The 15,290-nt window shown below is 39.1% G+C and overlaps 1 protein-coding gene across 1 annotated transcript in view; it reads left to right on the top strand.

The window, feature by feature from the left end:
* The first annotated feature begins 3,003 nt into the window (after positions 1–3,003).
* The window catches only part of RDX (radixin), a 106,792-nt gene continuing 94,505 nt past the window's right edge, over positions 3,004–15,290 (top strand). Inside the window, exon 1 of the mRNA XM_061440237.1 lies at positions 3,004–3,068. The gene's annotated coding sequence lies outside the window, so the exon portion shown is untranslated. The remainder of the gene's footprint in view (positions 3,069–15,290) is intronic.

Raw genomic sequence — 15,290 nt, 5'->3', positions numbered from 1 at the left:
TCCAACGCAGGAAAGTGAAAAGTCAAAGTGAAGTCACTCAGTTGTGTCCAACTCTTAGTGACCCCCTGGACTGCAGCCTACCAGGCTCCTCCGCCCATGGGATTTTCCAGGCTTATTGTTATATTGCATGGTTTGCCTTGGAAACGAACAGAGATTATTCTGCTGTTTTTGAGACTGAGCCCAAGTACTGCATTTTGGACTCTTGTTGACTATAAGGGCTACTCCATTAGCTTTTCCTTTCTTTTTTATATATATACTATGTGCAATACATAAAAGGTTTTTTTTTTTACAACTATTGATAATATCAGGGTTTTTTATTTTTAAAGTAGTTTTTCACAAGTGTGAGTTTTCTTTTTAACACTTAAAATCTGCAATATTGGAATTAAACTGAGAAAGAAAATTTTCAATGAAGCCTTAAAATTTTTTTTTTTTTTTACTGCAAAAGTAGTACAGAATATAATGAAGACTAGAATAAGGGGCAGGGGGAACAGATGCCCGTAGAAACACTATCCTGAGACAACTCTGTGTTTCAATTTTTCTTTTTGTCTAACACCTCATAGGTGTCTTTTTTTTTTTTTTTTAAAGCAAAACATAGATGTGATCATACTGCATGATTAGTTTCACAACTTGTAGCGTTTTGTTTTTTTTTTTTACCACTTAATGCTATATATTTTAAGCTGTTACCTAAAATGCTACTAAGTATTTATAGCTATCTTTAAGACATTTAATTTCCACAATCGTTATTTTTGCATCTTATAAATTATGACATACAGTTTATGAATAAAACTTTTGCTCTATTACAGATTATTTCATTCAGCAAGAATCCCAGTTATGAGATTATGGGTTACAAGGGTATGAACATTTTTATAGGTTGAATCACAGTGCCAAATTTTTCTAAACAGGTTGTTTCTGTTTACACTCCACTCACAATGTTTCTCAGCACCTTTTTAATCTCACCAGCATTGAATATTATCCTTCATTTAAACAGTTACTAATATGATAGCTGACTGAAGTGTTACAATTTCTCCTCTGTTTGCTGTTGAAGAGTATAGGATAAAATCAAGGCTTTAGAATCAAATGATACTGCGTTTGGTCAGATTCCACAGCTTCCTGTGTTACAGTAAGCAAATTACTTAACTCCTTTGAGGCTCTATTTATGGGTTTTTTAAAAACGTCAATAATACTTACCTTAAACTCAGGGTTGTTATAATTATTTTAAAAAGACAGTCTTATAAAGCATTTCATACCAGTGCCCGTCATGTGACAAATGATAATGAATGCTTCATTTTCTGTTGCAAAAGTATGTTTGATTGGTGTACTATCTAGGACTTTACACAATAGTTTGACTGTCTTTATGCATGCAGCTTGTTGTAGAAGTCTGAAAAATCACTCGGATAATTGTTCCACCCCAGGGAGGTCAGGGAGTAATCCTATAGTTAAAGAAAAGCACACACCTGGTTCCCATCTTCGAGGACTCTGCACTCTAAAGGCCTTAGAATTAACTCTTGGGACTTTTAATTGTTCCAAGTGGTCTCAAAGGACAATGGTGGAAACACGCTGAAGAGTGTTTAATTTAATAAAAGTGATCAGAGGAGAGTTTCAGGAAAAAGCTATAGTCTCAGGGAAGACAAACAGTAAAGCAAGAAGGATACAGATTATTTGTTTTAGAAAAGTTGAGTACACTGGTGAGGTTGTATTTGAATGGGCTTCAGTGGTGGCTCAGACCTTTAAGAATCTGCCTGCAATGCAGGAGACCTTGGTTCCATCCTGGGATCAGGAATATCCCCTGGAGAAGGGAACTGTTACCCTCCAGGATTCTTGTCTGGAGAATTCCATGGATAGAGGAGACCGGCGGGCTACAGTCCATAGGGTCACAAAGAGTTCGACATGACTGAGCAACTTTTTCATTTTCAAACTGTTAATAAAAAGTAAACTATATAAAGCAGGGCAGACTAGGCTAATCTGATTTTGTGCACTTGCTATTTCCATACGCAGAGCAAGTTTTGCTCTTTGAATCCCAGAAAATACAAGAGGAATGGGAGTAGATGACAGAACATCGACCATAAGTCTGTCTAGTCTCGACCACTACCAAAACGAGTGGGCTAGTCAGACCATGATCAAATGCCTAAGTTTCACAAAGTCAAAGATAATTAGGTTTGGCTGCTCTTTGCGGTCCCACTTGCATCATTTTTCTTTTACTGACTTCTTCCTTGCCTGGATAACAATTTGCACTCTCGATTGGGGTTTTGGTGGGGCCTAAAAATTGTCCCTGAAAAAGCAAGTTTTCTGGTTGGGTAAACACTGCCAAAATAAAGTTCTTCATTGTATATATAAATCCCTCTAAGGCAGGCCTTTTTCTCTCTCCCGGTCCAGGATTTTCAAGCTTTCAACAGCTAAGTAACGCACTCCACTCGGTCCTTGATTCCCTGGGAAAGAATGCCTCCTTGGGGGCGATGGAAACGCCCTCTGAATTTTCTGGCACCAGCGGGAGTTTCAAGTTTCCACCGGTCGCGGGGAAGCGGCAGGCCCACTCCCAGCTCTGGGTTTGGGCGGTTCCGCTTCCCTGGGCATCGGGCTTCACTCTAGCCCAGTCCCCCTCACGGAAGGAGTCGCCCACCCCCGCGCTCGGCCCCGTTCCCTAGGGACTCCCGAGCCGCGGCCGGATCCTTGCGCGTCCCCGCCCCGGACGGAGACCCTCCCTTCCTCCGGGCTACGCCCCGGCCGGCGAGTGGCGGCGAGCCCGAGGGGCTGGGCGGGGCGGGGCGCGGGCGGCCGGGTGGCGGCCGCCGCAGCGGCGTTGGCGCCCGGGCCGCGGCGCGAGGCCGGCCGGCCGGCAGGGGGAGGCGGGGGGCGCGGGGCAGCCCCGCCTCTCCCCCGAGGAGCCGCCGGGCAGCCATATTGCGGAGCTGTCTGCGGTGGCGGCGGTACCTTGCTCTCCGGAGTCCCGGCGCTCGCTCCACCGCCGCTTCTCTCTCTCTCTCTCTCCCCCTGCAGCAGCCGCGACGCCCGCCACCGCCGCGCAGCGCCCCGGCCACTCTCGCGGCGGGAAGGAGCCGCCCGCTCCTGAGGTAAGCCGCCGGCGCGCTCCCTTCCCCCACTGCCGCTCCCGGGCTCCGCCGGAGCCGCTGAGGTGGCGGCGAGAAGTCGCGGCGCCCGGTGCTGCCCGGTGGCCTCGCCGCCAGGGCCGCGGCGCCGCCTGTCCTAATGGTCCGGCAGGCCAGGCCGCTCCCGGGGTCGCGGACGCCGCGAGGCTTGGCCGGCGTCTCGACCGCGGCCTGAATACGCCGCCGCGAGCTGCTCCCCGCCGGGCGCGGGTCCGCCCTCAGCGTCGGCCCCGGGCTCGGTCGGGCTCCCGCCGCTCGGGCGTCGCCCCGGGCTCGGCCTGGCTCGTCCCTTCTAGGCAGTCTTGAGAATTCAGATTTAAGCGTAGGAAAAATGACTTTTTTTTTTTTTTGCTGTGGTAGGAAAGGAATTTATTACCACTTCTCCCCGGTCTCCGATTTGAAAGTAAAGGTGTTCAATTACTAGAGAGCGTGAGTTCCGCCGTGGCGGCAAAGGGAGGTTGCGTGACGGGGCTCGGGGCGCTAGCGGCCCTGGCGGCTCCGGCCCTGGCCCTACCTGCTGCTGCTGCTGCTGAAGTTGCGGGCGCCCCCCGAGCCCCGTAACTTTCTCCGATTTTGGATCTTAGACCCCAGTAGACAAGTTGAGTACATTACAGTCCCCTCTTCCTTTAAAGGGTTGTAAACGTAATTCTCAGGCTAACTATGAAAGGGGCGGGGGGTGGGGGGAAAGCACTATATTATTTTAGTTTAAATAGAGCGCATCACATCCTATACAGATGTAGCATGGTTCTTTATTCACACCATGTATTGAGCGGTTTTTTCTTTTTTTAAAATACCATTAAGGAGTGGTTGTTAACGAGGCTGGAAATGTGTTGAAAGTCAGCTACATCAACGATATATTTTAAAATCTATCTACTTGAGATTTTTGTCGAAATGTTAATGAGTTCTGTGGTAATAGGCAAGCATGATGTAAATACCTAAGATAGTAAGCATTTGTTTGATCAACGAGCGCTCGAAAATAGGCATTGCAATCTATTGTTTACTGAGCATACATTTTTTTTTAGAGCACTAAATACTCTTTTATATTTCGGATGGAGCTCTGAATGAACAATTGCCCTGTTCATTTGCTGGATAAATAATGGCTTAATCCGTTTGCCATAACAGCATTATTAGAGTTAAGAAGAGAGACTGATATTCAGGGTTGCATTTAAATTTTTTTTCAGTATTACATTATTTTCACGTGTGCTTTATCTTCCAAAGGCTAATAATTACCTCAAATGTGGTAAAAACGTAAAACATTTCTTTTGAAGTTAGTGGATTATAATTCATCTGTAAAATGAATTGCACTTTGTTTCTTTTGCTTAATTACTTTTGTAAAATGCATAATGGTATTTAATAAACAATGCTTTTTTAGTGAGGGATGAATAGATACGCATTGAAATTCTTTACAGTATATTTAAATGAAACAAAATTTGTGGCATTTAGGAATGTTGAATTCTTGCCCTTGTGGATTATACATCGTTTTGTTCACTCCTGTGTTCCCAAGCATGGCAGAGCTTAGGAGAGGCTCAAAACTGAAATTAATTTCAGCATGGGGAAAATATGTTTAGTCTGTCCTTTGTTTTGGACATTTGCATTAACTGGAAATTAAATTGATACCTTTTTTCTGTGGTGGTGAGAAATGACAGACTGCTGTTCTTTCTCTCTTTTGCTAACACTCAGTAGTCTCAGAGAACAAGGGGTATTTCTTGATTTTTTGCTTCTCTATTCCCAGGAGCAGAATTGGATTTTATTATTCATTTTTATCTTTGGCAGGCGGTTGAAATGAAATCTGTATGCATTTTATCTTAATTTCAGATCTGAATCTTCTAATATAATCTATCTAATGTAATTTTCTAGTACAATGGAGTCTGAAATCTTCAGTTAGGATGGGAGTCAAGTTTTTTCATTTATTTTTAACTTAATTCAACTTAACATACATCATTTCAAAATGACAAATTTTAATCAATATTTCCCAAAGACCAAAGCCTAAAACAATGTGTCCTATTAAGACTGTGAGGATAGTCATGTTGGGGAACATACTTGATAGGGAGTAGTTAATACAATACTGTAGTATTGGTGTCAGTCTGGGAAGTCAAGAAAGTCACCCTTTCTTGGATGGCTTGTACATCCTGCGGACCAGTCGCTCTTCTCAGGACCCTTCTAACTACCCTTGGCTTACTGGAGTCAGTGGAACCGGATTGGACTGCTGTAGATTCCACTCTTACAAGGTGATTTTAAACCTCGTGGTGTCAGGAGCCCTTCAGGGAACTTCCCTAACTTCTGCAGCAACTATATGCTCTGTTGAGTGGTTGGTGGCTCCTCTGACCCCAGAGATTTCCTCAATTTCTAGCCTCTTTCAGAGGAATCCTGCTTTACTGTTTATATTAGTTCTTGGTATATTTTTCAATATTCATTTACATTGCACATATTTTAAACCACTTTAAATGACTATAAAATTAATAAATTTTATGACAAAGTTAAAAAAACCCAGAAAGATGTTAAGAGAAAAGTAAAAGTTCTCCCCAACTTCCCAGAACACCCCCCGGTCTTGTTTTTCATAGGTAATTGCTATTAGCCATTCCTCGTATGTAGAAAATGCCAATATTTATGGAAGGGTAAATATATACCATATATATATATATATCCCTTATTTGCAATTTTAAAGTCTTTAAAAGTAAGGTTATTTTGTAACAAACAGTGAAAGGATGTTTGTTTATTACTGTGTTTAGTATTCAGTACTTAAAATTGCTTGGATTTTTCATCATTTAAAGTCGAAATGGAATTTCCTATAAGAAGTGTTTACGTACCTGTGTAAATTTTTTTCATGATTGAAGATGAATTCACTTTTTGTTTTCTTCCTAGGGTATGGTATATAACTGACACTGGAAAATATCCTTTAAAAAAGGGTTTATGATTTTGGATAGTGAAATATCCCTATGATAGATGGAGATTTTTGCCTGGAAACTCTTTGGAAAGAAAGTATGGTTCATATGATTCATTTCTTTATTTTTTCGTTCTTTTTAATAGTGAATCCAGTCTTGCACTTCTTAGAGGGTTTTTTTCAGGTTAGCATTTGTATAGGTTTTTTTTTTTTTTTTTTAACATTACTCACTTTTGATGCATTGGGCCTTAGTTGCAGCACATGGTGTCTTTGTGCTGCATTAGGGATCGCTCCTTGCTGAGCACGGGCTTCTTTCTAGTTGAAGTGCATGGGCTCCAGAGCCAGTGGGCTCTGTAGCTGTGACCTTCGGGCCTAGTTGCCCTGTGGCATGTGGGATCCTAGTTCCTTCTCCTTTGGAAGGTGGACTCTTAACTGCTGGACTACCAGGAAGTCCCTGTATAGGTGTGTTTTTTTGAATAACCAATATGTATAGAAGTTCTTGCAAATTCATAGAATTTTAATTTTTTTTCAGCAGAATTCTAAAATACATTTTATAGAGGCTAGTTATATATGTTAATAAGGTCATTGGACTTTACTTTTACATCAGATGCTCTAATATGAATAGGATGCTCTAGAAACATTGGTTGCTTCTCTGCATAATTTACATACATTTGAAATAAGAAACTTAGTTCTAGTAAAGTTGATTGATTGGAACATGACGTTCTCTTTACTGTTAACTGGAGAAGAGATCAGCAAGCTAGTTTGTAGACCAAATTCAGCCTACTACCTGTTTTTGTAAATAAAGTTTTATTTCAACACATGATAGCTCATTGATTTGCCTTGTTGTCTATGGTTGCTATTGTGCTACAACAGAGAGTAGTTGCAACAGGTTTTGTGGGCCACAAAACCTAAAAGGTTTACTTAATCTGGCCCTTTGCAGAGAAGTTTGCTGACTCTTGCTTTAAGGTATCATTCATACATTTGGACATTTATAATCATATGCCAGATATTGTTTGCATTTGTTAAGTAAGATAATGAGACCATCACACTTTAATGGGAATATGCTTGTGCCATTTTATATACCATGACATGTATTTAAATGCTGTTTGTGTATATAAACTGTAATTCATATTCGTGTAACAGCATTGTAAGCATAGTTTTCTGTGATTTGAATTTTTTGTTTTTTGTTAAGAAAAAACTTCTTGTGTTTCATAACCAGAGTAATTTTTTGTAATCAGAAATCCTGGTAGATTTCAGAATGATGTGGGCACAAGTGTAATAGAGGGAGCATTAAAAGGGAGAATGGGGACATAGGAGATCTCAGCCCTGGTTAATTGAATCCAGTCATGTCTTGGCTTTTATCTTGAGTGTGGGATGGGCTAAACTTTAATTAGCCATCCTTAACAGTCTTGATATTTAAGCTGTTTCTAGATTCTAGACTGAAGAAAACTATAAAATTCTAGTTTGGTTATTAAGCAAAGTTGGCGCTCCAAATCTGTGCATTCTCCCAACCTTGATTGAAAATATTCCTTGGGGTAGGGGAGAGTTCCTGAAAGTTCCAAAAAGTAAAACTTGAAAGCCACATGCTGGCAAGTATTTACATTGTATTTACAATTATTTACATAGCATTTAACATTGTATTTACACTTACTTACATAGTACTTACATTGTATTAAGTATTATAAGTAATGTAGAGATAATTTAAAGTATATGGGAGGATGTGTATAGGTTATATGCAGATATATTTTATATGTATATGTGTGCATGCTAAGTCTCTTCAGTTCAGTTCATTTGCTCATTTGTGTCCGGCTCTTTGAGACCCCATGGACTGCAGCAAGCCAGGCCTCCCTGTCTATCACCAACTCCCAGAGTTTACTCAAACTCATGTCCATTGAGTTGGTGATGCCATCCAACCATCTCATCCTCTGTTGTCCCCTTCTCCTGCCTTCAATCTTTTCCAGCATCAGGGTCTTTTCCAGTGAGTCAGTTTTTCGCATCAGGTGGCCAAAGTATTGGAGTTAGCTTCAGCATCAGTCCTTCCAATGAACATCCAGAACTGATTTCCTTTAGGATGGACTGGTTGGATCTCCTTGCAGTCCAAGGGACTCTCAAGAGTCTTCTGCAACACCACAGTTCAAAAGCATCAATTCTTCAGTGCGCAGTTTTCTTTATAGTCCAGCCTCACATCCATACATGACTACTGGAAAAACCATAGCTTTGACTAGATGGACCTTTGTTGGTAAAGTAATGTCTCTGCTCTTCAATATGCTATCTACATTGGTCATAACTTTTCTTCCAAGGAGCAAGCATCTTTTAATTTCATTTTTATTTATTTTTTTAATTTAAATTTTAATTTAAAGTCTCGTCAGTTGTGTCCAACTCTGTGTGACCCTATGGATTGTAGCCTGCCAGGCTCCTCTGTCCATAGAATTCTCCAGGCAAGAATACTGGAATGGGTTGCCCTTGCCCTCCTCCAGGGGATCTTCCCAACCTAGGGATTGAATCCTAGTCGGTTGTATCTCCTACATTGGAAGGTGGGTTCTTCACCACTAGTGCCACCTGGGAAGCCCATGTATGTATAAAGATGCACATGTATTTTGTATAAGGGGCTTGAACATTTCTAGATTTTGGTGTCTACAGGAGGGTCCTGGAACCAATCCCCTGTGAGTACCAAGAGATGACTATACCTGAAGTGCTTACCATTTATATCTAACTACTAATGACAGCATGACAATGATAGATATTATTAAATGTGTTGAATTAACTGGCCTTTAAATTTGATTGTCAAATTAAATGAGATTATTGAAAGAGTCTTAAGTGTGATGATAAAGGCCTGAATTTGGAAGACCTCGTTAGGGGTTTTTATTTTTTTCCCCAACATTCATGGTTGCTGTTTCTTGTAGCCTGTTGCTTACCAGTTCACTCATCTGAGAGGAAAATAATTGACCTTGATAATGATCAACAGAAAAGTTCCAGTGAATATTATGTACTTAATTTACTAACAAACATCTGAGGCCCTACTGTGAGCAAGACACCATTCCAGTTTCTCAGAAAGGAGATCAAATATCTCAGAAGTTAGAAACTTAGTGATAGGACTGCCATGAAACCTTACTGACTGCATCACAGAGTACTGTCTAATTTTAAAGATATTTCAGAAACATTCTGACTTTAGTCTGCTTTGAAAATTAAGTTACTGTAATAGCTGGTGTTTCAAAACATGTGGAGAGAATTCCTCAGGTCAGTTAGAGATGTTTCTTCTTTCCTGTACCTAGGGAACTTACTTGAACCTATCTTTGTTTTCCCATTTTTAAACATTTATTATACGAATTTTTGGTGTTTCCTTAAATGTAAAGTGAAGAAATTGGACTGGATTTAGCTTTCTTACCTTTCAACATTTGCAGTTAATTTTTGCAAATGATACTGTGTTGTTTTTCTGCCCTCCTAGGAAACAGTACAGATACAGTGTTTTCTCTTTTTTAAGTTTAAAAAATTCATTTAGAAAAGAATTTAGATTCAGTGTAAAACTTAGCTTTTTGCTTTATGTTTGTTTTAGGTTCTAGAAATTTGGTTTGCATTTCCAGTAATGTGTATATTGCTCAAAAATGTTGAATATTTTATTTCCTTGAACAGAAATCAGTTCCTACATAAGCAAGTACTTAATACCTTATTTAGAACTGCATGCCTCCCTTACAGGAAATTAGTTTACAAAGGTAATTACGTCAATATTAATGTGCACTTACAGCGTGTTTAGAAGTAGTCTTTTTGACCTGAAAACCGTAGAAGAAAGAGCTTTAACTTCTTGAAATGCTCTGGTAATTGGGGTGAGCTTCTCTAGAATGATGTCAGACGAACGCAGAATAGGATAGCCAAAAGAGCTCAGGACTTGGATGAAGAGGACTTCTGGCTTTGTTGACTAGCTTTATTACCTTGGGCAAGTGACTTATTTGAATCTTCATTTGCTTAGTTAGAAGAAAAAGGGATTGTGATTCTTAACTTGGTCAGAAGGAGGAAGGGCAGTTATTAGGAAGATTAGATGTAGGTAAAGTGGCTGAAGAGTGAGCTTTCTGCAAATAATTCCATTTACTACCCTTGTCCTTGCTTTTGGCCTTGTTTCTTTTTTGGAGCTAAAATTCTTGTCCTCTGCTTCTCTTGGAAAGTCTACATGGCATTATGTAGGTAAAGTACAGTATTACTTCTATTAGATTCAGTACTTAACAGAGCTAAAAAATTTAATAAATGGTTCTTCGTATATTTGAGGTTTTAAAGCTGTAGGTCTGTAAACTTGAATAGAGAGAACAGTTACATCTTTACATGTTTTCTTCCATTATGAATGTGGGCAGCAGTAGCAGAGACTGTTTCTAATAGAAATTGTAGATATTTTAATGATGCATTATTGTTGCGTATCTCAGAATGGTGTTTAATACCCATCATTACTTAAAGTTTAATTATTAGATACACTGGTAGATATTTAAAGATTAATAAAGCACATGTTACTGTATATATTTTATACGTTTTATATTTTTGATAGTTATAGTTCAATATAATTGGTTTTTTATGTGATACTGTGTTATTTTATGTATTTGAAAGATAGTTTTCTAGGAAGGAGTTCATAGACTTAACAGAGGTCCCGTGTTGGGAGAGAAAAGTGATTAAGAACTTCTTTGCTAGATGCCATTATTGCATTAATTTGACTGTCAGAATTACCTTATTAATTCAGTTTGTACTTTGTTATCCTGCTTCTTAATCCCCAGTAAGGTGGCAGAGGAATCCTTTTGTAATTTTATGGTCTTTGGAGAGACCACATTTATATTCAGAGATGAGGTCTCAAAAGACAGAAAGAAAAAGTACAGTTATGCTTGCGGAAAAGAATATCTTAAGAATAAAATGAGGCATCCTCATATAAATTATTGAAGCATCATTGTAGGCCCAGTATGGGCAGACTTAACACCTGTTTTACCCCTGACAGGTGGGGAGAGTCTGCTGTTGTGGAGGTGTTAAGTGTGAGGCTGTTTTTTCCATTGTACGGAAGAAAAGAGGCTGTTTTCGGGTCATCCTCAGAGTTAAAGGACGAAGAAGGGAAAGTTTTAAATGAGTGTTTTGTCTCTGAAATATGGCGCTGTGTTTGAGTACATGTTCATGCATTTTCTGGAAATGAGAGATGTGTATGTTGGCGGTGTCTCTTAATACTGTTTGCCATGACTGCTTCATTGCTTCTGTGGGAGCCAGTGTAGAAAAGAGGTTGGGTAAGACCCCTAAGAAATTTAGAAAGAGCGGGGAGGAAAGAGTAGATTTTTTGTCAATAATTATTTGTTATGAGGGTAAGGGGAGAAGAGTTTGTTTTTATTATATATCTTTGATATACAGTGGTTAAGTGATTATATACTATCATTTTTCTAGAGAAGAAAGAAAGGAAGGCAGTGAAATCCAATTTTCAAGATGAACCAGTTAGAGGTATAAACCAAGGACATGTATCTAGGTACCTTGGCTTTTCATGTGACATTTTATTAAGTTGTTCATTCTGCTACTAACAGGTGCCATTTTGAAGGAGAAAAAAAAAATGTGCTAATATAATCATAGAAGGACTAGAAATGTACTATTGAGGTTGAATAATATTATGATAAATATTTTTTAATGATCCCTAAATTGGCTAAAATCTTAGGATTTAACTACATTTATACACAGCCTGGTGCGCTGCCATCTATGGGGTCGCACAGAGTCGGACACGACTGAAGCAACTTAGCAGCAGCAGCAGCATACACAGCTTCACACTAAAAAATATAAGGTAGAATTCTTATGTATACCATGATAGGAATAAATTGGTATGTAGTGAAATATATTTTTAAAATTCTTATTTGATTTTTAAAATTAGTAGCTTAATGAAAAATAGGATATAGTTAGTATTAAATGCTCAGTTCCGTATATCCAAAATCCTTTGTAAGGATACCTGCTTTTTTACTTAATTATAATAAGTGGCTATGTATTCCACATTTTTACTTATCCTTATGTAAATGTTGACACAGTTTGTCCATCTTATGTAATTTCCACATTACTTTAATTGTGATTTTGATTTTAATCGTTGGCTGTTATAATATTGTTGTACTGCTGAGAATATCTTTGTACACTTTGCTTTGTTTTGTTTATTTATTTATTTGGAATATACTCCAAAGTAGATTTCCTGTTCAAAGAAGCTTTGTTGCTTTTGTTATATATTGACAACTTATTTTCCAGAAATATGGAGTCAGTTTATGATGCTACTTGATTTTCAAGAGAGAACGCTGGTCTGAAAATATGTATTTTAGAAACTTCTTTTAGAAGTCAACTATATCCTTATTTGCAGAGACTTTTTGTTAGGCCATTCACTTTCCACAGTTCATATAGATCAGTTAGGCTTGTTGGAGATTTTAAAAGCTTAGTGTGTGTGTAAACCTGGTTTTGTATATGTTGGCCTGTGATATATATTTGTTTTATGTCACCAGAGTGTTCATACTAAACCTAAAACTTCAATAGAGTTATTTTGCTTAAAAAGTCCTTTTCTAAAGAGTGTACCTTGCAGTAACTCTAATATGACAAACTTGGATAAATTATTTCTTTAGGGAAAAGGAAACTTAATTATTTACCTTTACCTTTTTTATTTACCTTTATTTAATTCCAGTAATTGATTAATACTTAACTTTAAGAAGTTTTGCAAAATCTTATGTATGTGATGTTTATTTACCTGCCTAGCTGATCCTATGTTTGATGAATACTCTTACTGTAATTTGAATGCTTTAACTTAGTTTATATTCTGGCATGCAAGTAATGCTCACTTTTTCCCTTTGTTCTTGTTTACCAGTGAGACCTGGCACAGGAAGGGCTCCGCAGCCATATGGTTTAGCAAATAACAATGATCAGGACGTGAGCAAGCTCTCTTGAGTATCTGCTAACTTCTCTAGGGTGTGGCCATGGGGTCTGATATGGTATTAAAGTGCTAAATCAAGAGGGTAAAAATTGATCGGTTGTTGTTCAGTTTCTAAGTACTGTCTGGCTCTTTGCGACCCCATGAATTGTACTATCTCCCAGAGTTTGTGCAAACTCAGGTGCATTGAGTTGGTGATGCCATCTGACCATCTCATCCTCTGTCATCACCTTGTCCTCCTGCCCTCAAATCTTTCCTAGCATCAGGGTCTTTTCCAATGAGTGGGCTCTTTGCATCATTTGGCCAGAGTTTAGGAGTGCTTCAGCATCTGTCCCTTCCAATGTATATTCAGGACTGATTTCCTTTAGAATAGACTGGTTTGATCTCCTTGCAGTCCAAGAGATTCTCAGGAGTCTGTTCTAGCACTATAATGAAAGCATTAATTCTTTGGCACTCGGCCTTTTTTATGGTCCAGCTCTCACATCTGTACATGACTACTGGAAAAACCATAGCTTTGACTATATGGATTTTTGTCAGCAAAGTGATGTCTCTGCTTTTTAGTATGCTGTCTAGGTTTTTCATGAAGCTTCCCTTGTGGCTCAGCTGATAAAGAATCTGCCTGCACTGTGGGAGATCTGGGTTCGATCCCTGGGTTGGGAAGATCCCCTGAAGAAGGGAATGGCTACCCACTCCAGTATTCTGGCCTGGAGGATTCCATGGACTGTATAGTCCATGGGGTTGCAAAGAGTCAGACACGACTGACTCACTAGGTTTGTCACAGCTTTTCTCCCAGGGAGCAAACGTCTTTTAATTTCATGGCTGCAGTCACCATCCACAATGATTTTGGAGCCCAGGAAAATAAAATCTGTCACTATTTCCATGTTTTCCTATCCTATATGCCATGAAGTGATGGGACCAGATGCCCGTGTTTTTTGAATGTTGAATTTTAAGCCGGCTTTTTCACTCTGCTCTTTTACCCTCTTCACTTACTGCCATTAGAGTAGTATCTGCATATCTGAAGTTGTTGATACCTTTTCCAGCAGTCTTGATTCCAGCTTATGAGTCATCCAGCCCAGTACGTTGCATGATGTACTCTGCATAGAAGTTAAATAAATAGGGTGACAGAATACAGCCTTGACTTACTCCTTTCCCAATTTTGAACCAGCCCATTGTTCCATTTCTGGTTCTAACTGTTGCTACATGTCCTGAATACAAGTTTCTCAGGAGGCAGGGAAGGTGGTCTGGTATTCCCATCTCTTTAAGAATTTTCCACAGTGTGATCACACAGTGTGACTGTGTGATCCACACAGTCAGAGGCTTTAGTGTAGTTAATGAAGCAGAAGTAGATGTTTTTCTGAAATTCCCTTGCTTTTTCTATGATTCAACAGATATTGGCAATTTGATCTCTGGTTTCTCTGCCTTTTCTCTGGTTCCTCTGCCTTTTCTAAATCCAGCTTATACATCTGAAAGTTCTTGGTTCGTGGACTGTTGAAGCATATCTTAATGGATTTTAAGCATTACCTTGCTAGCATGTGAAATGAGCGCAGTTTTATGGGAGTTTGAAATTCTTTGGGATTGTAATGAAAACTGACCTTTTCCAGTCCTGTGGTCACTGCTGAGTTTTCCAAATTGGCTGGCATGTTGAGTGCAGCACTTTAACAGCATCATCTTTTAGGATTTGAAATAGCTCACCTGGAATTGCATTACCTCCACTAGCTTTGTTATTCATGATGCTTCCTAAGGCCCACTTCACGCTCCAAGATATCTGGCTCTAGGTAAGTGACCACGCCATTGTGTTATCTGGGTCATTAAGATCTTTTTTTGTATAGTTCTTCTTCTGCCACCTCTTCTTAATCTCTTCCTCTTCTGTTAGGTCCTTGCCGTTTCTGTCCTTTATTTTCTTGAGAAGATTGATGTAGGGCAATTAAAACTTCTGGTACTGTATTCTGGTAGGAGCAAACCTGAAATAGCTCTGTAAGGTTACATAGACAACTCAGGGCTTACAGAAATCCCACACTGGGGAGTGGTTAGGGACATGAGCTTTCTGACTAAAATTATAAACCCCATAAAGAAACAAATCATAATGAATTGGAAACAAAGTTTTATAGGGATATAAAATAAACATTGTAGGGATAAAAGGATTCAATGCAAATTATAAAATAGTATAGCATTAAAATTTTTTTAAGAGACTAAAAGTGAATTTTTAGAAGTTGATATAATCACTTAAAATTTAATGTAGTGGACAGGTAAAACATTAAGAACACCTGCAGAGAATTAGTGACTGGAGGAGTGTTACACAGACAGGTAAAGAAATGAAAAATAAGAATTTGTAGCCATGGATTAGAAAACAAGACAGTCAGTATGTATCTAAGTAAAGAATTGCTGACTGGGAGAGATAGTGGCTAATAAT

The sequence above is a fragment of the Bos javanicus genome, chromosome 15, assembly GCF_032452875.1.
Source record: "Bos javanicus breed banteng chromosome 15, ARS-OSU_banteng_1.0, whole genome shotgun sequence".
NCBI classification, from domain to species: domain Eukaryota; kingdom Metazoa; phylum Chordata; class Mammalia; order Artiodactyla; family Bovidae; genus Bos; species Bos javanicus.
The sequence above is the reverse complement of the archived record's forward strand: the minus strand, read 5'-3'. Positions and strand labels throughout refer to the sequence as shown.